General features: G+C 56.8%; 1 long non-coding RNA gene across 1 annotated transcript; it reads left to right on the top strand.

The window, feature by feature from the left end:
* The first annotated feature begins 5,925 nt into the window (after positions 1-5,925).
* On the top strand, positions 5,926-13,146 carry LOC137148243 (uncharacterized). Its single transcript, XR_010918482.1, has 2 exons — positions 5,926-6,100; positions 12,948-13,146. It is a non-coding gene; the product is annotated as an uncharacterized lncRNA (long non-coding RNA).
* Positions 13,147-15,374: the final 2,228 nt, after the last annotated feature.

Genomic DNA, 15,374 nt, shown 5'->3' with positions numbered 1-15,374 from the left:
CAGATCCTCACTCCAGAACATTTCAGTGCCTAACAGGCCCTGCCTACATCAAACTTGCCCCTGTTTGGTTGTCCCTCTAGGTGGACACTCGGGTTTCGGTTTCCAAGCAGCTGCTTTCGGTTTAGCGTCAACCTGCCCCTGAGCTTGGACTGCTGCTAAAACCGAAAGAAGCCTGGTGTTGATGGAAGACGCCCGCCTCCCCTTGCCTGGGCTGAACTAGACGGGTTCCAAAGCACGCTTTGAATTAACCCGGCGCAACCCTGCCAGCGGACAACGCCTTTGCTGAGAGCAGGCTGCTTTTGAGATGAGCTTTGGAGAAGCACAACCCCTGCAGACACGGCAGAGGCCATCGGTAAGGGGGTCACTCCGCTGAGCCCTTCAGATCCCCTAGGGGCCACCCTGGCCTCTCATCACATCGTCTGTAATGCAGAGGGATGTTGAAAGGACTGGACAGGACCCCTCCACTCCAAGACCCTGCTGAGGCTGGTTCTGAAGGAGAATCCAGGAGGCCAGAGAGCCAACACTCAGCTTTCTCCTAAAAATACCTCCCAAATTATACGCTGCAAGGAATCCACCCCAGCCGTCCTCTCGCTCCCTCCTCCCCGGCGCACACAGACTGGAATATTTATATTTGTCTGCTCGCTCTCTTGCTGACTCTCCGGGTTGTTGTAGTTGGCGTCTCACCAGCCAGGCTAAACAGCCCTGACCAAAGCTGTTTAAAGGAGCAGGGCTGGGAAGCAGAGGACCGGAAAGGCGCAACACCGCCTTTGAACAAGCAAAGGATTTGATGCAGAGCAGTGGGGAACGTACTTGAGCAGCGGTGCTGGTCCCAGTGCTGGCTCTCGGGGTGACCCTGGGGTGAATCACTCTGCCCGTTGGGCCGTGCCTCAGTTTCCCCACCTATAAAACAGAGATCTCAATGCCAACCCATCTTTGCCAAGTACTTTGACAGCTGTGGCTGCAGAGCTGCTCTGTGAAGCGCGAACAACCTCTTCTCCTGCCTTTTCAGCTCCTTCCTGTGGATGATTCAGGGCTCCCAAATGCTCAGGCCTGTTTCCAAAGGCTGGAAGTTCCCTGCCCCTGTGGCTGCAAACCGTTCGGGATTTCAGTACTTTTTTCCTACGCCTTGCATAGACAAACAGGCCCCGACATATTCTTTCCCCTTGACACAAAAATGCGAGAAATTGGCCCTGGAGCCCACCCAAGACCTTTGATGGGGACTCTCTGGCTTGCGTCTAGCAACGTGGGAGGCTTCTGTGTTTGGGACGCCAGCTTGATACCCCATCAAGGGGGCAGATTTTCAGGGCCCAGGTGCTTGGGATTTTTCTGGAGGCTCCTTTAAGGGGTCTCCGGTTGGGCGCCCCCAAAAATCACTAGCCCCTTTCGGAAAATGCAGGCCTCAAGTGTCAGCCAAATTCTGCCCTGCATCGCCCCATGCCACTCTATTAAAGCCACCGGGCCTGTGTGTAACCCATCTCCTTCTCTGCCCCATTCGCGGAGGCGACGGCTCCGTAACAACCGCCAGCGGGGCAGCCTGGCTCCTTTCACTGCAGTGACTGCACTTCCTGCTCTGGGTTCTGGAGGCTCCCCAGCTCAGTCCCTGGGGTGCTGGCCAAGCCAGCGGCTCTCGCATGACTATCGGCCCCTGGACCACTTTGGCCCTTCGAGCTGTTCCAAGCACCAGTTTTAGCTGCAGGAGAGTCGCGTGGCTTGTTTTCCTGCCTGTCAATGGTCCGGGACTGACAGACCAGGAGAGCAACGTCCATTATGTAGCCTCAGATCTGGGCAAGCCTTGCCCTTGGTTTGGAGGGCGGTGGCCAAAAGGAAAGCTGTCCTAGTGGCCAAAATGGCTTTAGAAGACCTGCATTCAATTGCCTGCTCTGCTTCCTGCGTGGACGCCGCCAAGCCGTGGCGCCGCTCTGCCCCTCGCTTCCCCACCTGTGCGATGGAGGGAAGCGCCCTGCCTTTCAGGGGGTTGGGAGGATAAATACATGAATGACTGTGAGGTGCTCAGACACTGCGGCTCACGGGCTGGGTGATAACATGACGGGGGCTCCAGGCCTGTCAACGAAGCAACTGGCTCTTTTAATAAGAAAACTATTTACCGAGGTGCTAGCATTCCAGCCACAGACCCTGGGGCTCCCTGAAACCTGATCTCCTCCTTCCAAGAACCACGCCCGGTTGCTCCCACGGGGAACAGAGAAGAGCCCACAGAGAACTAGACTGGGAGCAAATGTTGCTGGTTTTGGCCTGGGACGGGGTGAGAGGTGGCGGTTGGCATCCTTTGAACTCGGCTCTCCAAGGGTCGGGGACCCCACGAGATCTGAATGTTTGCCCGAACCCCCGAGGACTGAAACTGTCTCGTTAGCTCCGCGCTACCTGGACGCACTAGAAGGGCAGGGGAAAGCACAGCCAGTCGCGATGGAGCTAATCCAGCGCGGGGACGGATTCAGATTTCGAGAGCTCTGCTCAGCGAGCATCGCCTCCGCCTGGGCTTCTTCTTCATCACTGCCCTGACTTCGCTAGAGAAAGAGGCCCTGGCTGGCCACCACAGCAATCCATTGGACTCCCCATAAGAGTCAGTGGGATGAGATCCCCTCGCCGGCGTCATTAGGCATAGCACTGAAGCCAATGGAGCATTGCTGTGTACGCCAACTGCGAATTGGGCGGTGTTTGTTTCCCTTTGGTTTTACACTGAGTTCTGCTGCAGGATGCATCAAGATACAGATCTGTACTGGCAAGCAACAGAGCTCGCTACAGCCCGATCGTAAAATTACAGCTTCCCGCGCAGAGAAATCTATAAACCAGAACAAACTCTCTGATCCCCTGATGTTTGCGGAGTTTATGGGGATTAGGAGGGCACATGTCTTGTTTCAGAGTAACTCCAGGGATCTCCCAGGAAAGCCGAGGGCGTCGTTTAACCAGAGAGATCAGTACATTTTGGGAAAGGCGTTTCAAACCAGATACCGTCGGTATGAAATTTGCCCTCCCCTCCAACCCATTCATCTTCCCCAGGTCTCAACGTTTGGGTACATTGCACATCTCTGCTAGTAAAAGTTAGGGAGTGTTGCAAGATTAAAGCAAGGCCCCAGCATTTTAACTGGCTGGAAAACTTGCCATGGGAACCCTTTTTTGGGGTGGAAAGATTCAATTTTGGGAGAAACGAGTGTTTCCTCAAAAAGTCTCGATTTTTTGTCAGAAATCCCCGAACCTGAAAAAATCTCAGACTTTTCTGTCAGAAATGGAAAATTTGGGGATTTTCGGTGTTTTGCTGAAATGTCAACATTTTCTACGGGGGGAGAAACCCAGCTGGTACCATCAACAGCCTTCCCCTGGGAGATGCCTCCCACCGGGGCATAGCTCCTGCAGTCTCCAGGCACGGCGTGACTGACGGACGTCAGTGGCAATCCCTGGGTGGGGTAAACGGGAGTCAGGCCTCGGGGTGGGGGGCTTCTTTCTGGCTGTCTCCAAGATCTCTTTGACGCTCAGTCGATCGTCTTCCCCTGCCCCTTGGAACTGGGCTCTCCGAATAGGGCGGCGGGTGCACACGGGGCAAGCTCCAGTGGTTTCGGATGCAGCCCCAGGAGCTGGTGTCAGCAGGCCCTGGAGGGAAGGCGCCTTTTGCAGGAGGGGTTTTTACAGCCGTTCGTTAAATCAGCCGCCCAGCGTGTCAGTGCCCCGCAGCCGTGAGTGGGGATCGAACCCGTCACTTTCAGCACGGGCCCCTCCCACTCGAGCTAGGGGAGTAGCTCCTTTGGCTGTGTGGCAGCAGTAGGCTGGTGCGGTCCTGGGGGACTGGCCACTGCAGGCAGACATGCTCCCGGGCGCTGAGCCAGCGTGTTACCATTGCCACCCACTAGACTCTACCACGGTGCCCAGCGGCATCCCCAGCTGACAGCCGACCCGTCTCCTCCTTGCCGTGGTGTTCCCACTTGCTGCCACCCAGGCCCCGTGCCCCTGGCTCTTCTCTATCCCCCCTCACACCGTCCCCTGCCCCCGCCAGCACCCAGAGCAGCAGGTCTATCCAGGGAGCTGCGGCCGGAGTCAGGCGCTATTAATCTCAAATGCAGCAAGAAGCACAAACCGCGTGGGGCGGAGAGAGCCACTTAGGACGGTGTTTACTCTGGAGGGGGGGGGAGGCCTCGGCCCAGCCCTGCACTGAAGTGGCCAAATCCCCAGGGAGCTGGAGGGAAATGCAGAGAAACCACTTTGGCACTTGGGGGAAGGGGTGGAGGGGGGGGCCGCACGGCACTGGGATTTAAAGGGGCCACGGCACTTTCCAAGGCACCGCTCCAGGCTCCCTCCGCTGGCCACGGCTCTGCCTGCCCCGTTGGGCCCCGCGCTGGTGCCCGTGCACCGACGCTGCCGAGAGCGGGCGCCCCCCGCATCTGGGCACAGACCTCATGGTATGAAACTTTCTCTTCCAGCGGGGACAAGGAGCCCCAGAGGGTGAGCGTCAGCTGGTGCCCAGGCCTCCTGCAGCCCACAGGCCAGTGACTCAGCTTGCACAGGGGGTCACGGGGCACCCCAGGCTGGACCCTCCACACCTCGGTGCCCCCCCAGGTCCAGAGCGGGGAAGAGGAGCCGCTCTTGGCCAGCGGGCAGGTGCTGCCCAGGCCGTCAGCATTCAGCAGGGCCCGCCCGGGGTTTGCAACGTGGGAATTGAGCCGCCTGCTGCAAACAAAGCTGGGGAAAGGCTCAGCGCTTATACCAGCCACGTGGTACCAGACCTAGCACGGAGCACAGCCTGCCCCCCGCGCACCCGCAGCCCCCCGCCTCCAAACACAGCCGCGGCTGACGGGGCCGCCGGGGCCCCCCCAGACACACACCACTGCGTGTGCAGACGGGGGCTGAACATTGCTCCACACGCACACACACGCACTCTCTCTACGGTGCAGCCCTCCCCAGGGGTCCATCAGTTATGGGGCTCCACACACACATCTATAGCTCCCCCATGTGGGGCTGTATACACCCCCAACACTCACTCCAAACTCGATATACTTCCCCATACCACGAACACACCCCACAGGGTATATACCCCCGCCCTACACACCCCTACACTGTCTGCACCTCCTCGCAACAACACATCGCCCACCCCACAGGTATATAGGTCCCCACCCCTCCGTCCGTCCCAGAGACAGACACTCGCTCTCACCCACAATTACACACATGCGCGCATTGCACGTACAACTTACACACATCACAACTACACACACTCACAACATTACAGTGTGAGACGCTTAGCGATGATTTATTCTTACTGCTCATTGGATACTTTCCTCTAAGGGACTTGAATTTCTAGGGGCTTTTCGGAGATGGCCCCCGCATCCCCACTTCTTTGAGTTTCCAGGGAGCAAGGAGGGGGTTAGATAGGAAGCCAGCTGGGATCTAGAAATAAACCCCTGGAGCACGCTCCCGAGGGAAGTGGTGGATTCTCCCTCTGGAGGCCTTTCTGGAAGAGGTGCTTTAGCCAGACCCCACTACCGAGGTAACCGGGTTCAATTCTGTGTCTTGAGATGTACAAGAAGTTGGGAGAGATGACCAGCTGACTTTACCAGATTTTGGCCCACCACCTCCTGAGATCAGCTGGTTTTACAAGATTCCCATTGCTCTGGACCAAAATTTCCCCAAAGCAGCTCCTGAGATTTCGGTGCAATGCAAATCCCGACTCCGAGCCCTCGCTCTGGGTCAGCCCGGAACCTGAATGGCGCCGGGAGCTGCACCGCTGCCCTGCCCTGTCTCCGGAAAGTGCATGCTGTTTTACAGACTCACAGGGTGGCTAGCCTTTTAAGCACAGGTGGGTCTCAGCCCTACCTGTGACATACTTAACTCACCTCCCCAGGTGGGGCAAGTGGGTCAGCTGACTCAATCAGGCCTGGGAGAAATAAGGGGCAGGCCCCAGCTGGCCCTGGCTAGTGAGCCATGACTTCAGCAATGGGAGGTTTTTGAAAGCAGGGATGTTTCTGTAGAAGGTGTCTGGTGCCCAGCAGAGGCGTTGCGTGCTGAAGTCTCTGCCCCAGAGGGAAGGGATCCCAGGGCCAGTTTTGGATTCTCTCCTTGGGGAAGAAACTGCAGGGAAGCAGACAGGCCTGGCCCACAGGTAAGGAACTGCCCTTAGCTGGGGACTGGGTGGAAGCACCAGAAGGCGGCCCTTAGCCCAGATGGTCGGGATGTGACCTCCTGCTCTAGGAGTCCCTAAACCTCTGCCACGAGCTGGGACTGGCTGACCGGGGGCTGGATCGGTCAATAATTGCCCTGCTCTGTCCTGTCCCTCAGGAGCACCCAGCACTGGTGGCTGTTGGAGGAGCGGACGGGGGGGGGGGCTGGATGGGCCATTGGTCTGAGCCTGTGTGGCTGTTCTTAGGAGCCTTTATCTGAGCTCGTTTTGGACTTGGATCCCCTGGGAGGGAGGGATTTTTATTTCCTGTCTGAGCAGGCTGTGGCGTTTGTGTGAGGCCCTCAGAAGGGGAAACTGAGGCAGGGGGCTGCAGGGCCATGAGGGGGCATAGGAGGTGATCAGGTTACATACCCTTTTGGCCCTCTGCTGGAAGGAGCTGTCCCTGTCTCTCCTCCCATCTCTCAGGCCATGCTGGCTGCTGCTTTCTCCTGAACCCCTTCTTGGGAGCTGTCCCCCATCATGCTCACAGCAGGAGTGGGGGGAGGGTGGGTTGGAGACCCAGGTGTTTGTCTTGGTGCTGGTTTCTGTCTCCCCTTGTGCTGGGGCCCTGGCTCTGATGGCTCCTGTGGGCCTCCCCCATCTCTCCCTGCCCCCCATACCCAGTGCCAGGGGCTGCCATGCCCCTCGGCAATCTGCCATGCCCCTGCTTCCCACTGGCTCGGCTCCACGTGCTGCCTGGGCCCTCCAGGAGGGGGTGCTGGGCTGGACAGCAGGGGTATTTGAGGGGGAGGAAGTACCCCATCCTATGACCCCTGCCCTATGTCTGATTTTTCTCTCTCTCTCATGTCCCCACCCCTGCATCTCTCTCGGACTCTGGTCACTCTCTGAACAACCCCTTCGCCCCGAGGATGCAAGTCACCCCCTCTGCGGAAGCTGGGCGGGAGGCCAAGCCAAATCCCTGGATCCCAACCCAGCCCCGCCTTCGGGGCTCCAGCCCTTCTCGGGGACTCACCCACCCCTGAGGCCACAGGTTTTGGGGGGCAGCGTGGGGTGTTCCATGCAGACCAGGCGGCACCTCGTGAAATCGAGACCCCAAATCCTGCCCTTGGCAGTCACCCTCCCCAGGTGACCCCGCCATGGGGGCCGGAGGGCAGCCGGAGCCCTGCTGGGTTGCACCGGGCCCCAGAGGGGCAGAGCGAGTGGGCGCTGGGCACCCCCCAGCCGTTGCACGGGGGCCTCGCGGAGGGCTTGCGTAGGCACCGCTGATGGGGCTGAGTGCGGCCCGTTCTGAGCCCCTCGCAGGGCATGCGTGTCCGTGCTGGGGGTGGGGCGCTGGGCCCAGGACCCCACCAGGATCCAGAATGATTTTACAGCCATTGGGAGCAGGGGATCTCAAACGTGGGGGCATGACCCCTAAGGGAGTCCTGTGGCTGTTATTGGGGGGGGGGGGGGTTCAAGATGTCAGCCCCCACCCAGGCTGGGAAGGGTGGCATGGCCTGAGGGGGTGTCATTGCTTTTTGGAGGGGGTGTTGCAGCCTGAAATATTTGCAAGGGGAGTCCCAGCAAAAACAGCTTGAGACACACACACCCCCCTCCCCCCCCCGGGCTCTGGAGCTGTTGAGATCCCAGTTCTCCTTCCCGCTAGGGAACAATTCGCAAGGGGCGCTGCTGGCTGGGGGTGGGTGTTGCTGGGGGATTTGCTTTCGCTCTCCCCGCGTCTCCCCCTCTCCGTCCTCTGACCGGTGCTTCTCCCTCTCCACCCTGCGCTGAAATACTTTAACTGCTCACAGCTGGCTCTGGGTGTCTCACTCTCTGAATTCCTCTTCCTCCGTTTTCCCCCTCTCCGGCCCTGCCACTGTCCCCAGCTTTTCTCTTTCCTCAGGCTGCGTCTCCTGGCCCTGCTGCTGCAGCAAGAGCCGCCCAGGTTCAGCCAGCCCCAGCTCCCAGCCCACGTCGTTTCCCTCCCCCCACCCCCCATGCGCCAAAGCAAACAGGCGAGAAGCATTGGTCCATCTGGAGGCCGGAGATGGGGCCGCCCCACTGCTCTCGCTGGCCAGGGAGAAGGGGCTGCCAGGCCCTGGCTCCCGCACGAGTAATCCTGATACCTGGGGTGCATGACACTGCTTCTACGCTCCGGTGGCTCCTTTCATTACAGTGGACCTCCCCATTGCAGCGCCGCACGCTGCCAAAATGCAGCCACCTCTGGGGCGGTACAGATCAGCTGTTTAACAGCCCCCAGCGTCCCAGGGCAGGAGGTGAAGAAGGTTTTTCACAGTGCGGGGCAGGGCTGAGGCCTGTTGGGTGAGGGGAGGGAACCTGGGAGTATTTGGAGCCTGGACATACAAGAGGGAACGTTCCTGGTTTGGGGGTTTGTGGTGGAGCGGTGTGGGGGGATCCATCAGGGCTGGCTGGCTAGGGAGCCATGAAAGGAAGGTTTCTCGAGCTGAGACTAGAGAGGCTGGGGGGGAGAAATAAACAGGTGGGTAGGACAGGGCGCCCTGTCACCCCAGGACAAGTGACCCCTAGAGGCCCCCAGAGTGGGGGAATAGGAAAGCTGGTCTTGTGACTGGGGCGCTAGGCTGGCACTGAGGAGGTCTGTGTTCAATTCCCGGCTCTGCCAGTTCTCCTAGGCAGCATCTTCCCGAAGGGGAGCCGAGCGCTTTGAAAAACTTGGCCCTTAACCTCTCTGGGCTCTGATTAGTTCCCCATCTGCGAGCTAGGATTGCTTCGGTCTCTCCATCTTGTCTAGCTGGACTGTGAGCTCTTTTGGGCAGGGCTTGTCCCTCGCTGCGTGCACGGACAGCGCCCGGCACACCGGAACCCCGTTCCCAGCTGGGCCCTCCAGCCGCTACTGCGATATCCTGCTACCGACCAGTGCCCCTCCCGCCCCCAGGAGCGGGTGGCCCCTGCAGTGCAAACGTGGAAGCAAGGGAGAAGCTCTCCGCTGTGCCGCCTGGGCAAAGGAGCCAGCCCCGAGCCCAGGCCCCCGTTAAAGCTTTGTTTAAATCCTTGAATGTGTTGTGGAAACTGCAGCCGTCGCAGGCTTCTCCCCCGCCAAAATCCCCATAGTTATAGCGCAGCTTCCTTCTCGCTGGCGTTCAGTTCTTGGGCCAGGAGGATTCCAGGCTGAATCAAACATCTGGAATCACTGAGGCACCGCGCCAGACCGAAAGCCGCTCAGCGTTCCTGCCTGCGTTCTTACTGGAGAGGACCACAGGCCCCATCTTCCCCCCCCGCCACTTGTCAGCTGCACCCTCCCAGTAGTACAATGGGTCCCTGGCGCCTCCCCTTTTGGCCCCTGCTTCAGCGTTTCATTGGAGGAAGAGGTAGCCCTGCCCACCGCCACACGCCCAGCACCACAGCCACCAATGGCAAAAGACCAGCGAAGTAAGGAGGGGTCCCACCCAGAGAAGGGCAAATGAAGAAAAGGTGCCGGAGCCAGCACAGTGCCAAGTGGCAGCACGGACGCAAGTCTAGAACTGTTCTAGCAGGGTCCCCGAGGATCCCACCCCGAGTGGTGGAGGGTGAGTCACTCTTCATGTGGGAGCCTCTGGACCTGCCAGAAACCGGCCTTGATCTTGATCAAAACTGTCTGCTCCCTTTTGTTTTGGCTAAAAAACCCCTGGGATGTGGGGGGAGGAGGAACGTCCCCTTCCACAGGGAAGCTGCAACTGGGCATTTCTTTGCGAAGGAGCCTCAATTTTGCAGTTTTCTTCCATCTGCATGAGCCCTGCTCTGGGAGCCTGCTGGCCACCCCACCGGACCCCCTTTGCTCACTAAAGTCGCGAAGGTGGCTGTGTTAACAGAGAGCCCCTTTGCGCGACTGGGAGATTGGAAATAAACCCATCAATAAAATCAATTTTCCGTAAAGGAAAATGGAAAACTTATGGCCAAACCCCTCCCCTGCCCCCACTCCTCCCCCCACACACACACACTCCCTTGCACTCCCCCGCCAGGTGTAAGCATCTGCAATTCCCTTCTCTCCCTGCATTTATACCACACTCACTGGGTTCGGCCCTAAGCGGATACAGAAGGAGACGTTGTGCTAAAAGCGAATGAGAGAAAATGCTAGCCCGCATTGATTTAGCTGCTCGGACAATGTACCCGGACACTGATTTAACCTGGGCACATCTGTCTGACCCTTTGAGAGCACATCAAAGGCAGGGAAAGGGCTCATTTGGAGAATGTGGTGCCCAGGTGACTGGCAAAGCCACTTGTAACAGCCCCAGCCCCTGGTGCTGTGAGCAAGGCAGAGGAGATGAAGCGGGCGGTGGGTGGAATCCGAGGTTGGAGGCGCTGGCGCTAGCAGGAGCCAGAAAAATCTGACAAAGCGTCGGAAAATAAAAAGTGGAATGAAAGAGGCCACAGCACTTCTGGGCCACGAGCCATGTCTCCCTGTGGCTCCCAGAGCATGAAAAGAGAGGCTACGGGTGGCTATAGATCTGAGGTGGGAAAAGGCCCCGGGTGCTAACCCGGAGGGGAAGGTGCTGGGAGTCCTGGGGGGGGGGCAAAGAATCCACCCGAACCTTGGAGCAAAGAAAGGAAAATCAGAGCAGCGATTGCTAGAGGAAAGGATTGGTGGTTTCCAGCCTGGAATATCTCACTGCCACATCAGCAGGAAAGGAGCCCAGCTCACAAAAAATACAGTAGGGGTAGCGGAGCCAAGGCCTCAGCAGCTGGGAGCCAGATGATGGGGGGAGGGAGGAGAAAACCCTCAAAAAGTCCAAAGCTGAATTTGATTTGTTGGGTTTTGGGGAGGGGGGTGGCTGCCCTCCTGGTCGCACATTTTCCCCTGGCTGTGGCCAGAGGAGCCCAGAGCGGTGGGGGCTGCAGCCAACCCTTGAGACGTTCTCCTTCCCCATCAGCGCTGGGAAGAGGCAAATTCACGGGCACATGGGAGCAGTGGCTTCTGCCGCTCTCTCTCATCCAAAGCGGGTCCCCTCCCGCGCGCTCTGCTGAGCCGAGAAGGGACCCGGGGCCCGGCTGTGCCACGGTCGTGCTTCAATGCAGAGGTCGGGAGGTGTTCTCCCATCGGTGCGGGTAATTCACGTCCCTGATAGGCAGCAGCAAGGTCAGCGGGAGAACTCTAGCACTTCCTACACCTAGAGTTCGGTCAGGTAACAACATTGCTCCGAGGGGTGGATTTTTTCACACCCCTGAACAACTTAGCTGTGTCAACCCGGCCCCATCCTCCATGAACTTACTCAATTTTCTTTTGAACCCGATTATGCTTTTGCACTTCACAACATCCCCTGGCAAGGAGTTCCACAGGTTGGCTGTGCGCTGTATGAAGAAGTCCTTCCTTTTGTTTGTTTTAAACCTGCTGCTTATTCATTTCCTTGGGTGAGCCCCGTGTTATGGGAAGGGGTAAATAAGACTTTTCCTCCGCACCATCCATGACTTTAAAGGCCTCTCTCCTAGACCACCTTCGTTGTCTCTTTTCTAAACTGAGAAGCCTCGCTCTTTTTAATCTCACACTTGTCAATATCCCAGCAGCTCACTTAGAAAGAGCAACGCTAGATTCTGGGTCCTCCAAATCCAATGGCCTGGCTTAAAATCACGAACCAAGTCTTCATATAATGGGCTGTGCATTCAGGCACCAAGATGCATGGGTGATGGATAGATACGGCAGCTGCTAGAGTCCAGGGATGGATGGATGGATATTAGTAGGAGCATTGCCAGCAGATCGAGGGAAGTGATTATTCCCTCTATTCGGCACTGGTGAGGCCGCATCTGGAGTATTGTGTCCAGTTTTGGGCCCCCCACTACATAAAGGATGTGGACAAGTTGGAGAGAGTCCAGCGGAGGGCAACAAAATGATCAGGGGGTTGGAGCACAAGATTTATGAGGAGAAGCTGAGGGAACTGTACTTGTTTAGCCTGCAGAAGAGAAGAATGAGGGGGATTTGATAGCAGCCTTTAACTACCTGAAGGGGGGTTCCAGGGAGGATGGAGCTAGGCTGTTCTCAGTGGTGGCAGATGACAGAACGAGGAGCAATGGTCTCAAGTTGCAGAGGGGCAGGTCTAGGTTGGATATTAGGAAAAACTTTGTCTCTAGGAGGGTGGTGAAGCACGGGAATGGGTTACTTAGGGAGGTGGTGGAATCTCCATCCTTAGAGGTTTTTAAGGCCTGGCTTGACAAAGCCCTGGCTGGGATGATTTAGTGGGGGTTGGTCCTGCTTCGAGCAGGGGGTTGGACTAGATATCTCATGAGGTCCCTTCCAACCCTCATCTTCTCTGATTCGAAAAGGGACTAGAGAGAGAAATGTGGTGGTTAATAGCGATCTCAGCATCCTAGGGGCTAGGGACAGAGCTGATTATCTCCATAACTCGCCTTTCCACATACAGAATGGCTGGTTATTTTTCACACCCTGGTCCCCCTCTCTTACCTCTTTGGATCACTACTCGTCCTGAAGCACATTTCCAGGGAAAACTTGGCTCTCCGGGGAAATGCAGCCAGTTCTGGGGCTCGAGGCGAACGGCTGTATCAAGCCGCAGCCAAGGAGAGGAAGCGCTAAGCCTGCTGCTATTTGAATCTGATTCCAAACAAAGGGAGGGTTTAGGGAGGTTGAGTATAAAACGACCCAAACTGGACTTTGGCCAGGGCCTGGAGGTTGATATCAGCCCCCAAACCCAGGCAGAAAGTGCTGTAGGATCTTCCTAAACCCAGCTTTTTCCTGACTCCCTCTTTCCCCCGTACGCTTCCCGGCGGTTCTCAAGGGCTTTCCTCGCGTCTTGCCACCTCCGCTCCAGCAACGGAGTGCGCTCCTGGGGGCAGACAACAGGCATTTGGGAAGGATAAAGGCTTTGAACCCATGTTTTTATTCCAGGCTATTGAGTCTGCGTGAAGCTGCCTCTAAGGCGCGGAGCCCCAGCGTGGTCTGTAAGGAGAATGAGATACCGAGACAGAAACCGCTCTCCGCCGGCAACAATTAAAACCGTGTATGACAAAGGGCTCTGCTGATTTTTTTCCTTTGGCTCAAGCAATACGTGGCTGAGCCTGGGGCTGGGGGCTGGGCCTTTGCTGGTTGAGAGATGGCAAGAAAAAGGCCGGGGTGGAGATTTTCGAAGATGCCTGAGAGAACTGGGTCCCTAACTCGCACTGAAATCCCATAAAGCCTGGGTCTTCTCTAGGGCTTTGCACAGGTAGCTCCCAAAGCGCTTTCCGAAGGAGGTTGGTATCATCAGCCCTGTTTTGTGGGTGGGGAAACTGAGGCACGGGGCGGGGCCGGGCCGTGACTTGCCCAAAGTGGCTCAAGAGAAGCACTGAAGACTAAAGTCCTACTCCAGGGCGCTAGCTGCCAGGCCGGGACCCGAGGCGGTGGGCCTTGACGTCCCGGGCCAGTCCCAGCCATTGTGCGTCAGAAGAGGTGGTGACTGGTCGTTTGTGTGTGTCTTGGCCCAGGGGGCAGGTGGGGTGACAGGATACAGTGGCGGATTTTGAGCCTGACTGAAAGCGGGATGAGGGCACCTGACACACACACACACACACACACCCCACAATCTTCCAGCCACAAGCCAAACATTAGGACATTGCATCTTCGGCAGCCTCCCAGCCACTGGGGGTGGGTGAGAGAACTGGGGCCAGCCCAACGTCCTGGAGTCCCCAGCGTCGCGGAAGGTGGAAAACTCAGCCCCTCTCCCCCCAACCTCCCAGCCACCGCCAGGGGGGCGCCACCACGCAGAGGCTGCAGCCTCCTCCATCCCAGCCCGGAGCCCTCTGCTCAGCTGAGTGATGGAAGAGGAGTGTCCCAGGCCGTAAATCGGGGGGGCTGCTCTCCGAGGGAATGTGCCCCCTTCGCACACACCCCACTCCCTCGCTCTAGCGCTTTGCCACTTTTCCTTCCTCTCTTTCTATCTCTCTCGCCCGCCTCCCCTCCCTTTCTTGGCCTTTCCCTTTCTGCAGGCAGTTACTACCATGCTTACCACCCTGGCACCTTTCCTTCTTTCATTCCTTTATTCATTCCCTCTCTCCTTGCTGTATTCTCCCTCTCTCCCCCCACCTGGAGATCCCCCAGCGGCACGCTGTCCCTCCCCAAACACATACACCCTCCCCTGACTTCTCTCTGGAATCAGGGGCTCAGGGTCATCCCACATCGCAGAAAAAAGCCCCCACTAAGCAATCAGCTGCAATAGCCATCAGCCGCCTCTGAGCCAGCCCTATGTTGGTTCACGTGGCAGCAGCAAATAATTATTTCTGCTGATGCTGAGGTCAAAAGTGATCCTGGGATGGGCAGGCTTTCCGGGTCAGGGAAGGGCTGAGTTACTCAGTGAAGTGGAATGTGATTTTTCACTTTCAACTGAAGCCAGAAATGATAGGTGCTCGTAGAAAGCAGAAGGGACAGTTTCCTCCGAACAAGTCTGCCGTTGGCCGTGGCTGAAAACAGCATGAATCCTTTAGGTTTTTTCTAAGTGCAGAAACTCTTTGGCGGGCTATTTTGAGAAGCACTGAAAATAGGTAACGGAAGCTGCGCCCCTTCTGCATTCTCTCCACACGCCACCAGAGGACAGCGCAGGGAGCGAAAGAGGCCTCCCGATGAGCTGGTTGGAGACTGGCGAAGGTTTTTTTTCCCCCAAGAAGGAAATTTGAAAATGTTTTCATGCAAAAAAATTGTTCCAATTTTGAATTTAGCAGAAAATTTCCACCGGTTCTAGTGCCCAAAGGGTGACTTCGGGGCCCATGTGGGGGGTCATGGTTCCCTAAAGTGGGACCCCTGGCAAGAAACAAATTGAAAATTGAAACAAAAGTTTTGCACCAAAAAAATCATGAAAATGGTGTTTCTTTTTTCCGTTAAATTCCAAATTTCTTCTGAATTTCAAAGTTTGAACATTTTTTAACACGCTTGAAATACCAAACCAAATGTTTGTCCCCTCCCCCAAATCTGAGCGACTTGGTCGACATTCAACATTTCATTTTGAAATTTTCCAGCCAGCTCAAATTTGAGAATTGGTCTGAAAACGAAAAGCTGAGATCCAATGAAGACAAATGCAAAGTCCTGCACTTAGAAAGGGGGAAAAAAATCAGTTGCAAACTGGGAACTAACTGGCTCTGTGCAGCACGGCTGAGGATCTGGAGTCTGTAGTGGATCATAAATTAGCTATGAGTCAACAATGTGATGCAATTGTAAAAAAAAAAAAAAAAAAAAAAAAAGCTAATCTCATTCTGGGCTGTATTAACAGGAGCGTCGTGTGTAAGACATTGAGGTAACTGTCCCGCGAGGCTTCAGCTGGAGCAGTGTGTCCCGTTCTGGGTGCCG

Source organism: Emydura macquarii, unplaced genomic scaffold (assembly GCF_026122565.2).
Source record: "Emydura macquarii macquarii isolate MOO-44397 ecotype Brisbane River unplaced genomic scaffold, CSIRO-AGI_Emac_v2 contig_629, whole genome shotgun sequence".
NCBI lineage: Eukaryota > Metazoa > Chordata > Testudines > Chelidae > Emydura > Emydura macquarii.
Note: the sequence above shows the minus strand (reverse complement) of the source record. Positions and strands in the feature narration are given on the sequence as shown.